This window comes from Saccopteryx bilineata, chromosome 2 (genome assembly GCF_036850765.1).
Source record: "Saccopteryx bilineata isolate mSacBil1 chromosome 2, mSacBil1_pri_phased_curated, whole genome shotgun sequence".
In the NCBI taxonomy this organism is placed as follows: Eukaryota; Metazoa; Chordata; class Mammalia; order Chiroptera; family Emballonuridae; genus Saccopteryx; species Saccopteryx bilineata.
Genome location: NC_089491.1, coordinates 326071803 through 326086317, shown reverse-complemented (window position 1 = coordinate 326086317; position 14515 = coordinate 326071803).

Sequence of the window (14515 nt, the reverse complement as noted above, 5' to 3'; positions counted from 1 at the left end):
TTTATTCACTGTGCCACTGCAGGCCAGATGTTGAATAGAATTTAAAATGACACTCTGTTTCTTTTCAATCTGTCTTGTCCCTACCTCTATTATAGCACTAAGCACACCATATTGCACCCTGTTACGTAAAAAGTTTGTTATTTCTGTGAGACTTTGGAAAATTGAGGGTCACATTCTAATTTTCTTATTTAAATTTGTGTCCTCTCCAGGCATAGTCCAACCAAACATTGACACCATAATTGACATGTATTAGTAACCAATGTTGAATAAGCAGCAATATGCCTTCACCATTTTAATAGATACATGGGTTTAACAATTAATTTCAGGGCAGTATTTTCCAAAGTCCATATGAATTAAATCAGTGATATACTAATAACAAAATATTCACTATTTGTTCACTTGATTCATGTTTCTTCTCCTTCCACTTTTAGATATCAATAAATTGTGATGCATAGATTGTTAGTTGAAGCAGATTTTACCTTAATTTGAGGTTGAAACATTTTCAAACTTCATTCCTGAATAGATCATTGAGTGTGTGAAATCTATCATTTGTTGGGTTTTTTTTTTTGTTTTTTTTTTGGTATTTTTCTGAAGCTGGAAACGGAAACGGGGAGAGACAGTCAGACTCCCGCATGAGCCCGACCGGGATCCACCCAGCACGCCCACCAGGGGGCGACGCTCTGCCCACCAGGGGGCGATGTTCTGCCCCTCCGGGGCGTAGCTCCTCTGCGACCAGAGCCACTCTAGCGCCTGGGGCAGAGGCCAAGGAGCCATCCCCAGCGCCCGGACCATCTTTGCTCCAATGGAGCCTCGGCTGCGGGAGGGGAAGAGAGAGAGAGGAAGGAGAGGGGGAGGTATGGAGAAGCAGATGGGCGCTTCTCCTGTGTGCCCTGGCCGAAAATCGAACCTGGGACTTCTGCACGCCAGGCTGACGCTCTACCACTGAGCCAACCGGCCAGGGCCGAAATCTATCATTTGGATAACATAACACAAATTTGTTGAATGGCTTCATGTTTACTGAGCTGGAATTTCAGTGGTACGCAGATGAACCAGAGTAGAAATACCAAGAAAGCATAGAAAGTGAAAACCCTGAGGGGTTATTCAAGGGAAGAAAAAGTAAGATTGAGTTGCATAGTAGTTGAAGCTGTAGATTGGAGACAGAAAATAGTATATTATCTAACCTCAACAACCAGAAGAATGTTTCTCAAAGAAATATTGAGGAGTAGGGAAAAGATAAATGTCCTGGGCAGTAATGAGAATTTATATATAAACATGTCTATAGCAGCTGATCATTCATATGGCGATACCACATAGGCCTTTGAATGTAAAATTGAATGGTCAGTGAGAGAGCAGGGATGTAAATGGAATGATGTCATCAGAAAATTTAATGCTACCCAAAGAAATACCAATCTGATATTTTTGATTTTCCAAAGGAATGGTTTAACTAAGTACAAGCAGATCCACTCACAAGTTCATGGCATCAAAGTCAAGTTATAGTTACCTACAGGGACATATGAATAAGCAAAAGGATCACTGGATATAAAAGGAAGTTTCTTAATCTAAAAATGAGAGAACCATCATTAACAATAAGAAAAGAAAAACTCAATTAAGAAGAAAGAAAGACTGCTCTGTGTGTGTGTGTGGGGGGGGAGAACTATTATTGTCATTAGCCTCAGAGTTAAGAGATGTATGATTGTAACCATAAAACAAGAACAAGAGTATACAATGTGCAGAAAGCTGCATTCCATAGCATGAAATAGCTCTTAGAAATTAAAAATATGTGCTGACCTGTGTTGACACAGTGCACAAAATGTTGACCTGGAATGCTCAGGTCACCGTTCAAAACCCTTGGCTTGCCCAGCCAAGGCATATATGAGAAGCAGAAACTATGAATTGATGCTTTCTGCTCCTCCCCCTGCCTTTCTCTCTCTCTAATAAAAATAATTAATAAATAAAATCTTTTTTAAATGAATACTTAAAAAATAAATTAAAAATATATCAGCAATTCTAATTGAAATATAGAAGTAAAGTTAAAAGAGATTTCTAAAAAAGCACAAAAAATACAATGAGCTAGAAAATATGAACTTATTAAAAAATTGAAGACCAGTCCATGAGATCTACTGAACAAAAAACAGAGGAAAAAATGGTCACTGAAATATTTCTTTAAAGAGTCCTATAACTAAAGAACATGAGTTTCTAATCCAGAAAGATTGTGCCTGCGCATGCCTAACAAAAAGATGAAACAAACTCAGAAAGACCACCTAACTACAAAATTTAAAAAGACAAGGAATTAAGAAAAAAAAATAATACCAGTTTCCAGAGAGAAAGATGAAAAGACATAACATATACACACCATGTCTCAATGAAGCCTGGCTTTAGACTTCCCAATAGCAACATTAGAATTGAGGACGCTAGAAAATAAATACCATCAAAATTCAGAAGGATCATACTTTCAACTAGAATTATAGTTTAGCCGTGTGTGAGCATAGGCTATGTGAAGGTAGGATGAAGGAAGTTTTACAAAATAAAGATCTCAAAAATATTACATTTACAGTGTTATTCTAAAGAGGCTACTGGAGAAGGTGCTTCACCAAAACCAGGGGCACAAGAACTAGCACAAGAAATGAGATACAGGACCTAAGGGTCCCAAATAAAAAGAGCCAAGAGGTCTACTCACAAGGTTGGTAAAAGTAGATTCTAGGTCACGAGAAACAGGGTCCACAGGCTTGGAGCTGCTGAGAAGGCCCAGAGGAGGCTTCCCTGGGAAGATAAAATTTATGAAATTCATAGGTTTCTGAATGTATTGATAAGATATTTTAAAATTAGCAGGTTTTTGAATTAAAATAATATAATTGCTCACTACTAACTCCAGGTTCCTGGGCTCTCCTTGGTTCCCCTACTCTCCTTCGTAAACAACCTTCTATGAACAAACAGTCTTCAAGTGTATCCCGCTTTCAGAGTGCTAATGGATTTCGGTTGCAAAGCTAACTGGAATGGTAAAATTCCATTAAATATGTTAGGCATTAAAAAAACCACTTTTTTTGCCTTTGGATTTAAAGTCTTATTTTAATATAGTAGTAACTTCAGGTCATTTTGAACTTTAATGCAGTTATTCAGCTAACAGGAAGTATTTATTAGCATATCAGAATTTGTCCACTATGCAAATGAGCAAAGTAACTACACTAATTATCTGCATGTAAGGGATGAGAGAAGCAGGCAGTGATTGGGACCTTTGATATAGCTACATAAAAGTATCATAATATAAAAAGAAGATGCATATAAGGATTATGCATTATGTCCACTTATCATTTATTTATGCCAATTGTGCTAAAATTTAAGGAAGTAGCTTTGTCTTTGATGTAGCTCTATCACTTGGGGTAGAACACAAAATGAAAAGTATAAACCAAAGGGACTTTCTAAGTGAGAAATCACCTGTTCTAAGTCCATACTTCTTTCTTTCTTTTCTTGTGTGTGACAGAGACTGAGATAGAGAGAGGGACAGATAGGAAGGGAGAGAGATGAGAAGCATCAATTCTTTGTTGCTGCACCTTAGTTTCTCATTGATTGCTTTTTCCTATGTGCCTTGACTGGGGGGCAACAGCAGACTGAGTTACCCTTGATCAAGCCCGCGACCTTGGGCTCAAGCTGGTGAGCCTTGCTCAAACCAGATGAGCCCACGCTGAAGCTGGCAACCTCAGGGTTTTGATACTGGGTTCTCCGCAACCCAGTCCGACGCTCTATCCACTGCGCCACCGCCTGATCAGGAAGTCCATACTAATTTCTTATTGTATATTATGGTGGAGCTCTAACTTCTTGTTAATTGAGAGAGTTACAAGTATTCAAATTCACTTCATTAGTACACTAACACAGAAGAACTGTGGGGAGTGAAATGGAAGGATGCAGTATCAGGCCTCAGAAGCAATTTCTGTTTACATTTGACCTAGTGTACTATCTTCTGTGCTTTTTGTAAATCCTAATGGGCCCTGCTCTCTACTTCAAGAAAATTTGGTTCCCTGGAGAGCTACTTTGCTAGCCTTCATTTAGGAGAAATGTTATTTACTCCAATTCACTTAGAGATTATAGAATAATGTTCAACGAAGCAACACCATTTCCAAAAAGTCTCTAAAAGTTTTCAAATCAGGTACACAAGAGATCTTGACTAGGGCATTCTATTATTTAACATGTTTTCTTGTTTCTGCTCTTTCCCTCTTTCTTATTTTTATTTATTTTTAAATATAGCTCTTATTTTAAACTAGAAAATTGTAAAATTATTTGAAAATAATTTTAGAAGAAGGAAATAAACTATACATAAAAATATTATTATATTATGGTGATTATCTAGTATTTATAGGTTTATAAATGATACCATGCTACACATTTTATGTTTAGTCATATTTTCTATATATTATTATATAATGATTATTATGTCATTCAATTATGTACTTTAGAAAACAAGATGAAAGTTAAATTAGTATTTAAAAATAGCAGAGATGAAATTTGTTTGTGAATTATATGCACATATAGCAACTACTCATCAGAATTTGATTACATTTTTCAAACTAAAATACTTAATTTGGAAGGGTATGTCATAGATCAAGGATGGACGATTGCTCGTACTAGTGTGTAATGTCCAATGGTATAAAGACCAATCCAGAACTATCTGGTAGAGAGATTATTGGATCAGACATCAAACAACCATGTTCTAAGATAGGTGCTATTACTTACCAACTACAACTTGGGCAAGTCAATCACTGAAAATAATAAAATTTTAAATAGCTGCCTGCTCATGCATCATGTATGTGCATATACCATATTTTACTTAACTAATTCTCTAATGATGGATACTGAGGTTGATTCTGGTTTGTCAATATTAAAACAAATGTGAATTTTGTTGTATATAAATGAGGCACTAAGTGAGATCTTGGTCACCTATTCCTGAGAGATTATCTGCTTCTGTTGTCCTCCTTCCCATTTGTTTAGCTCTTTGCTCTAAGAGCAAATTCAGAGAGACAGGGATTCATGGTGGAAGAAAATCAGTAAAGCTAGAGAAACCAAGGATGAAATATTTGCTCTTCTGTTGATGTATTTCAACATTGTAAATTTACCTAATTTTTCTTAAAATAATGATGAGATGATATATAGGATTTTCACTCCTACAATGCATATACCCTTGAGGACACAGCAAATCAAGAGCTGCTCCGAGGTGTGGTATCAGACCAAATGATCCCGTGGCCATATGCCTTCTATTACATCCCTTTGCTAGAAATTGGTGCCTTTTGTCAAAGACAGTGTCATGCTGGGTTTTTCGGTGGATTTAATGCTTGTAAAGTTTTTAAATAGTGATTCAGAAAAGGCAAAACTATACTCCAGATATGTATTCTTTCTGTTTAGAATTAAATTGCAGCTTATTTAAGGTGGAAGGGGTCAAATGTAATCAATGTACCACCAAATGGCTTTATTTCCTTTATATAGGGTGCCATTTAGGACTTAGTGTTGGTCTTTGTGGCTGGCAAGTTGGATGTTTAGCAATAGCCGGAGCTAAATTAGCTTTGTTCAGTGAAAATTTATGCAGTTGGTTCCATGCATATCTTCCATCCTTATTACCCTGAGTCTTTTGTGAATCTATTGTGACTGCTATGCAGTAGACAATGACAGAGGCCGGCTGACTGTGTCAGAATTAGTGGTCAAGTAATTGTGCCTTCCTGTTTGTTTAGTTCCTTTTCTGTAGTGGAGCCTCTTTGGTGGGGGTTAATAAGAAATACAAAGAATCTCATCTGGTGTGCCCACTTCGATAATGCCATCAACACGTCTCTTCCTGTACCACCTTGTTCCTAAACCTCAGATTTTTATCTTTCCAGATCTGGACCAATCAGCCAGACCATTTGTCAATTCATATGTCATTAAATATTCTCACCTTGGGCCACTTCTCTTTCTAGACAAAGCAATGACTAAGCATATGACTTGAAGCTATGCTCAGTGAAAAAATGCTCCTTATTTTTTCTTTAGTGGGACGATCAGTATAGCAGCAAACCATTTTAGCTGGCATTCATATGTGAGGCCAATTTGTCTCTGAACAAAGCTTGCTCTTTTTCCTCCTCTGGGGATGAGACTGACCTTCATGTGGCTATGGGTGAAAGTCAGAAGTGTCAATGCAACAGTGAAACTGGCATGGGGCATAGGCCACATACTTTTTTTTTTTTTTTTTTGTATTTTTCCGAAGCTGGAAACAAGGAGGCAGTCAGACAGACTCCCGCATGCGCCCGACCGGGATCCACCCAACATGCCCACCAGGGGGCGATGCTTTGCCCATCTTGAGGTGTCGCTCTGCTGCAATCAGAGCCATTCTAGCGCCTGAGGCAGAGGCCATGGAGCCATCCTCAGCACCCGGGCCAACTTTGCTCCAATGGAGCCTTGGCTGTGGGAGGGGAAGAGAGAGACAGAGAGGAAGGAGAGGGGGAGGGGTTGAGAAGCAGATGGGTGCTTCTCTTGTGTGCCCTGGCCGGGAATCGAACCCTGCACACCAGGCTGACACTTTACCACTGAGCCAACCGGCCAGGGCTGGCCCCATACTTTTTTTTTTTTTTTTTTTTGTATTTTTCTGAAGCTGGAAATGGGGAGAGACAGTCAGATAGACTCCCGCATGTGCCCGACCGGGATCCACCCGGCACGCCCACCAGGGGCGACGCTCTGTGCACCAGGGGGCTATGCTCTGCCCCTCCTGGGTGTCACTCTGCCATGACCAGAGCCACTCTAGTGCCTGGGGCAGAGGCCAAGGAGCCATCCCCAGCGCCTGGGCCATCCCCGCTCCAATGGAGCCCCGACTGTGGAAGGGGAAGAGAGAGACAGAGAGGAAGGAGGGGGGGGGCGGAGAAGCAAATGGGCGCCTCTCCTTTGTGCCCTGGCCGGGAATTGAACCCGGGTCCCCTGCACGCCAGGCCGACGCTCTACCGCTGAGCCAACCGGCCAGGGCCACCACATACTTTTGATGTGGTGTTGTTGCCAGGTTCTTCCTTCAAAGGCCTTGGCATCTCTTTGTCAATGGGATCAGGGTCTGGAATTAAGCTCAGGTCCATAAACTTTGCAAATTGATCCCCTCCTCTCCCTCTCTCTCCTCCTCTCCCCTTTGATTGTAAAAACTGAGCAATGACCTCATTGGCTGTCCAACTTTGTTGACCCTAGAGGATCTGAGTTCTAGTGTACATGTCCTTACATCCTTGCCATGAGGCTTTATTGGCTTTTGCTACAACCTGGTCTTTTATTAGGATATTAACTCTACTTCCTTCTGATGGTTAAATAATTCTACCTGGTGTCTCTTATGAGGGTAGGGGTAGGGGTAGGGGAGGGGGTATATACAATCTCTATTGTTGTCAGTGAGTTTAATTCTATATGAGAATCTATGACCATCAGCCCTGTTACAGGTGACAGCAAACATTGAGGTTTAGACTGATGTTAGTGTTTCTCTTACTAGTGCATTTATACCATTTTGGTCAATGAGGTGCCCTTCATGTCCTTCTGGAGAACATAAGGAATTTTTCAGCCCTACACAGTATGTTCACTCTAACACGCCTACTTCCCTGAGCTTTTAGATCCTTTCTTTTGGAATTAGCCATGGGTAGTTCTATTAATGTAGTATAGAACATTACTTTCCCCATGTTTCAAGAGCAGTGTGTTAATGTTGTTACCTGAGACACTTGCCAAAGTGCTATATCCTGTATTGCAGGAGAATGCCCAGAAGTTCCTGGGGTTATGTTATGACTTGTCTTAGTAATTGTGAGTTGGCAAAGAGGGGAGGTATGCGTTGATTCTAAAGGGTATATATGTTGTCTTGAAAGGCAGAAGTTCCCACTATATCTTTCAGAAGGGAGTTGTACCTTCTAACATAAGAAGTGGGCCCCTTCTGCAGATCCAGAGAGAGTTTAATGGAGTGTAAAATCTCAAGGCTTTCAAGTGAAAAATAGACATCTTCCAGCCTGGCATCAATACCCCACTCTTCCTCAACCACGCTTGGCACAGCCAACGTGGGGCATATATAGAAGACTAATAATTAACCTTCCCTGAACTTTGCTACTTATATAATTAGGTCCTGGTCCAATTCATTAGATTTCTCTTCTCTGGAACTCTGCTATTCTTTATAATTAACTCATGAACTACTCCCCAAGGTTTTCTGCCCTCTGGCTATAAAAGATGAGTCTCTTTTTGTACTGCCAAAGAGGACTTCTGCCTTGGACATTTACTTTTATCCAGTGATTAACCACCTTGTACAATACATTTTAAAATCCTCCTCTAGTACATACACAGTACCTAGCAAGAAATATTGAGATACAATTGTTCTTATAATTTGCACTTCCAAAGAACTTTAAAAAAATATTATACCAGGCCCTGGCCGGTTGGCTCAGCGGTAGAGCGTCGGCATGGCGTGAGGGGGACCCGGGTTCGATTCCCGGCCAGGGCACATAGGAGAAACGCCCATTTGCTTCTCCACCCCCCCTCCTTCCTCTCTGTCTCTCTCTTCCCCTCCCGCAGCCAAGGCTCCATTGGAGCAAAGATGGCCCGGGTGCTGGGGATGGCTCCTTGGCCTCTGCCCCAGGCGCTAGAATGGCTCTGGTCACGGCAGAGCGAAGCCCCGGAGGGGCAGAGCATCGCCCCCTGGTGGGCAGAGCGTCGCCCCTGGTGGGCATGCCGGGTGGATCCCGGTCGGGCGCATGCGGGAGACTGTCTGACTGTCGCTTCCCGTTTCCAACTTCAGAAAAATACAAAAAAAAAAATATTATACCTGCCAGTGCATTTTTATCTTATCTCAAAGATAAGGTGTTAACTATTGGCAGAACGTAGTAATTGCATGCAACAACCTCAAACCAATAGGGTCTTCTTTTGTGCTTTGGTGACAGGTGGTCCAGGTCAAAAATCCTAATTTAGAATCTGCTTCCTCGGACTGCTGGTGGTACCAACATTCTTATGGCAGTTTGCCTGGGAAATAGATTGTGACGCTGGGGATTTTTATTCTGAAAATGTTTAAGGGACTCCCTTCAGGGTTAACATCTGTGGAAGAATGAAAGAAGCAAGGTCAAACAGAGGGAAGAAGTGAACTGTGATGCAGGTGCACCAGGGGTCTTCGTGCGTCCAATGGATGCTCTATAGAGATGGGACAAAGCTTCAGAATTGTTCTAACTTGAGGCAAGGGCACCACGTGTTTATATTCCAATATCAACCAGTCGTTGGATGCATGCTGACCTCCAGGAGGGAGATGTGACCTAGAACAAAAATATTCTTTTCAGTTGAGAACAATTTTCTGAGAGTGAAGCAGCTAGAAGCTGTCAGCAGTAAACATTCCTAGAAGCTGGGAGAAAGGTGTGCCTCAGTCTGGAAGGGGAATTTAGGTGGCCCACGCCTCCATTCCAGTAAACAGACGTATATTTTAAGTAACATTAACATAAAATATATTTTATTTACTTTGTCAAAGATTTCTAATACACACTTCTAGCATTAGTATACAATGTCACTAATAACCTGTGAATATATTATTCTATATAAATTTATATACATACAGGTATATCCTTCATAAATTAGGTGGGTCTTATATGTTTATATTTTTCAAACAGCTTGAAACTATTATATAAATAATTATACAAATTTTACTATAAGTCATCAGTGTTATTTCATAAAAACCTGATTATAATTATATTCTTTATTATAATAAAAGCTGATATTGAAAAGAGAATAAATGTGAAGAAAAAACAACAAAGTAATGCTACATTATATGTTATTTTCAGTACTTGAAAAAAAAAAGGCAGAAATAATTCATGGTAGCCAAAGGGTTTGAAGAGAATATTTTACAAATACTTTGGAGAAAAGGGAGCCAAAGATGTAAGGAAGAAACATTAATAAATAAAGACTAGTAAGTTAATGATGATTCTGAAGGGTCTGAGCCATTGAGCTCATTTTAAAAATTCATATTGGAAAGAAATAACAGAATGGAAAGCTTTGGATTATTTAGCAATAATTAGTCAGACCTTGGAAAATTACTTATTCAATGAAAAGAAAATATGGTGAATATCTCTTACTAAAGAAATGGGGATTAACTTTAAAATATTACCAGCTGGTTTTAGATCTCTTTCTGTGTGGTTGTGTGTCTGTGTGTCTGTGTTTAAATATGTTGTAAATTGATACCCTCTACTTCTCGTCTCATTGTTTGGCTCTTGGTTTTGATCCTTAGGCTGTTTCTTTTCAAAAGAAATTTCTGGGCCTCTGAATTGGAGCATACCATGTGCTCCCCAGACAAGTGACTTCTTTCTCTGATAGGCTTTACAGCAGCTGACTTTCCCAATAAAAAAATAGCAGGATCCTTTCTTTCTGATGAGCTGTGCTTGTCCAGACACAGCACTGCCTGCAGGCACCAGTTACAGGCAGCTGTAATGCTGGAACTAGAACATGATAGAGATGCAAACAAAATCATCTCGATATGGTAATTTTCTTTCCAGTAATCTTACTTGTTGACAAGAGCTTTACATTTTATAAAGCAAATACCATCTCTGTAAGTGTTCAGTCCATGTTCCATTCTGGATTCAGAATTAAAATAAAACCAAACTTAGCCTGAGGGAAAGGGAAAATAATCCTACCATCCTCACCTAATATTCTCAGGTTCACATAAGAAGCTGTTTCATCTTTTGCTCGCTTTCCTGGTGAGATGCCAACTTTAACATGTATGACAACTACCAATGTTGAATCTCAATGAGATGCTTTGCTATAAGATCTATTTTAAATTACTTTTATTATAAAATGTGATAGAAAAAAAGTTTAATTCATGATCTTTCATATTTACTCACTCTAATTTGCTGAAGAAGTACCCCAAAGAGTTCATCCTTTGTCTGAGTGAATCCTAGGTCATTGTTATACACATCATAATAAAGAGTAATAAACAAAAGTGAAGTCAGAAAGGCCAATAGAACTTGTACTGGAAAAAACAGAGCCTTTGAAGAGAGAACGTCCTGTAATGTAGCTACAGGACAAGTGTAGGCGTTTGGCGCTGACATGTGTCCCCCTCCCCAAATCCAGATGTTAAAGCCCTAATCCTTAGTACTTCAGAATGTTACCATTTTTTGGAGATATGACCTATAAGGAGGTAATTAAATTAAAATAAAATAATTAGGGTGGTCCCTAATCCAACATGACTGTGTCTTTATAAGAAGTGGGGATTAGGACACAGACACAGGTAGAGGGATGAGCAAGTGAGGAAACACAGAAGATGGCCATCTACACATTGAGAAGCCTCAGAAAAACCAACCCTGCCACAGCCTTGACTGATACCACACTTACAGCCCCCAGAACTGTGAGAAGAGAGATTTCCGTTGTTTAAACCACCTAGTTTGCTTTACTTTGTTATGGTGAGTCTAGCAGACTAAAACAAAAAGAAAAATTCATGATGGCCTGATAAAGGAGGATAGCTTGGCATTGTCTGCAAAGAGGAAGGCCTGAAAGTTTAGGGACAGCTGCTTTGTGGTTTGGATTTTAAGACAAAGTTTAAAAATAAAGTGTGACATATATAAATATTAGGTATATAATCCCTTTTGGGCTTCCCCTCCTTACTCCCTCACTCCCTTGCTCTCTCTCTCTCTTTCTTCCTTTCTTGGATGAAAAAGGAGCCACAGGCTGAACCTGACAAGTTCTTTTTTGCATCTATAGTAATGTACCTGGTAACAAGCCTTTGAAATGACAGGGTCACCTTTTCCTACCCAGTTCAGGCACAACCACCTCACCAGAGCAGAAACCACAAATCCCTTCATTGTTATTATTATCATGTTATTGTTTACTGTTAACTTTCTCATGCCTGCCTATGAAAAAGAAGTGTGAGTCCATATATTTTTACATTTTATTCAGTCCCCTTAAGTCTTCCCCTTTGATTCTGATGTATAACATAAGTGGTGAACTTATTTATTTCGCCATTTTTCCATAGCATTTTTCTCAATCCATTGAGACTTTGCTTCCTGGCAATTGTCGACATTCTGGATCAAATAAACATAAAAATTCTTGCAGTTTTGGACATTCCTTATGTTGACACTTTCTTTTGAGAGAAGTTGCATCAAAAACTTTATTTTAAAATTATTTTTGTATATTGAATGCATGTTCTTTGACTTTGTACAGAAATTAGAAAAAACATCCAGTGCTTGATATTCCATGTATTATTAATGCTTATCAGCTATCCAGTGCTTACTCTGTGACAAAAGATTTAAATCCCTCTAATCACCATAAAGAAATGTTCTAGGCCAAAAAAAAAAAAAAAAAAAAAAAAAGAGAGAAATGTTCTAGGCCAATAGATGTAAAATAACTTGTCCAAATTAACCTAAAAATTAAATTCTAGACCTGGAATGTAACCGAGATTAAGATAATTGTAACAGTCAAGTCCCTTCTAGATTATACCTGCAGTTTGTCAGAATTCTACCTTTGGAGCAGTTGGTGGTTTTGGTAGACTTGTTGCCTTGCCAAGAGCCCATTTACCAACGTTGGATTACCCATCTCTCAGCTTCGGAGTGTTGGCTGCTAACAGGTGAATTAAATTCTTTCCTTAGATGGCCCTGAAGGTGTGGGAGACAGTTTGCTTCAGGGTAAGATGGCTCTGAGGAGGACTTGTCCTTGCTGGAACCCCCAAGGTTTTAGACTGAGGCTCCACTCGATCTGCACGCGGCGTTCGTGGGCTTCTCCCTTCTAATTTTCTCACTGCCTTATCTGTTTCATCTGAGAATAAATAGTTCCCGCTTATCTGAGGTTTTTCTTGCCAGCTTTTTCAGTTATCTGCCATCAATTGCGGTCCAAAATATTAAGTGAAAGATTCCAGAAATAAGCAATTCACAAGTTTTAAATTGTGTGCCACTCTGAAGAGTGGGACGGAATCTCACACAGGTTTACCCCATCCCGGCCAAAGCTCAAATCACGCCTTTGTCCAGCATCTCCCAACTGTGGACCCGCCTTCCCATTAATCACCTCATAGCGGACTCGGTTTATCAGATGGACTGTTGCTGTGCCGCAGTGCTTGTGCTCAAGTAACCGTTACTTTACTTCACAGTGTCTCATTCCCCTCCTTCATTTCATCACATAGGGATTTTATCATCTCACAACCCAGGAATAATAAGCATGAGCAGAGTACAATAAGATACTTTGAAACAGAGAATCTCTTATCTGAAACGGGACCAGGCCTTTTAGATCTACCTAGACCCGGACATTAGGGTGTGAGTTTTTTACTTTGTGCAGGAAAAATTTCACAACCTGAATCCAAATGTTTTGAGAGTATACTTTTTAAAGCGGAGGACAGTGAAATAAGGAAGGACCGAGGATAGAAGAAGCTACAAGAGAGCCGGGGCTGGGCTGCTCTGGATCTCTAGAAACCTTATGGGAAAGAAATGCGCCTACACTGGGAAGTCAGAGAAAAGGGGGCCTTGGATACAGGTGATTAGCCAGGATGATCTTCTGCTGCCCACTGCTCCTCTGGTTGCAAGTCTTGTGGGGGCCCTCAATGTTTAGGAGATATACACCTGTGGGGGAAGAATGGGAGGGAAGAAAAGGTGCAGGAGTGTTCCTGGGAGGGAGAGCTCGGTCCTTCGTTTTCAAGGTTTTTAAAGGATGGGAGTTTAAGGGAGATCTCAGTAGAAGAGTTGGCTTTTTCAGGTGTGCCCGTAGAGGATTGTGGTCTCTACCAATTGGTCAGAGCTATAAGGGGGGTTCTAAATTGTCATTATAACTTGTCCTGGCATCATCCACCTGGTTTTGCTGCTTTTCTGGGGCTGGACCTAAAATACAACTGTAACCTAGATGTTAGCTGTATTGAGGTGACTTCAGTTACTGGCTGTAAATTGCTTGGCCAGTTTATTCAGCTTTCTTCTCAGTCTCCCCATTTATTTGCCAAGGCATTTTCCTAGCTTTTTAGTATTCTGTCTCAAGACCACACTTTTATTACAGTATTTGTTATCATTGTTCTATTTTATTAGATATTGTTGTTCATCTCTTACTGTACCTAATTTATAAATTAACAGGATTATGAGGATTCAAGAAAATGTATTACAAATGCTTGGCTTTATAAAAGTGAGCTAGCATCAATGTGGAGAACTTTAAATGATTCCCAACAGCATTACATTATTTTCTTAAAATGGGTTGAGTACAGGTTGCACTGATTTGGGGTAACAAGAAAGAAAAGAGCCAGAGATGTGGAATAGAGTTGAGAGGCTATTGTAATAAATTGTGAATTGATGGGTAGCTTTGCCAAGGGAACATAAGATGATAATCTACAATTATTAAGAAAAAAACATAAAAATGATTACATGATTTTCAGGATAACCCAATTCAGCAGTTTTCCCATGGGAATTTTATTTTTCTAATAGTCTATTTAATTGAATAACGATGGGTGAAAAGATATGCAAGGTGCCCTTATTTTCCCCATGTCACTAAAATAATATACTGTAAAATACAATAAATTAAAAAGTTTAATCACCAGCAGTGAAATCTTTCTTTATATACAACTATTCACTTT